The sequence below is a fragment of the Odontomachus brunneus genome, unplaced genomic scaffold, assembly GCF_010583005.1.
Source record: "Odontomachus brunneus isolate Ranch 3 - 2012 unplaced genomic scaffold, Obru_v1 Obru_scaffold_210, whole genome shotgun sequence".
Taxonomy (NCBI): domain Eukaryota; kingdom Metazoa; phylum Arthropoda; class Insecta; order Hymenoptera; family Formicidae; genus Odontomachus; species Odontomachus brunneus.
Window position 1 is genome coordinate 112,908 of NW_022639660.1, and position 335 is coordinate 113,242.

The following is a 335-nucleotide window of genomic DNA, read 5'->3' on the forward strand; positions in this document are numbered from 1 at the left end:
AATTTTTTCATAAGACAAGTTTGATGTAAAATTTTCCGCTCTTTCGAAAAGCGCAGTCAAAAATAGGGTGTCCCATTAGAAAAAACCATCATGACCTTGAAGTAACCTTCAAAATTGACGTCAAGGTCAAAACCAATGGTACAATTGAATGACCCCCTCTATCCTGGTCAACTTTTATCTAAACCATTTTTTTGTAGATACCGTAATTTGGAAGATATTCGGATCCATAGACTAAAATGACTCACCCTGTATATTCTAAACGGATGTACATTCTCGCTACATTTTGATTCATTCCGCTATTGTGAGGGAACGCAGATTCAAACCAATGAAAAGAG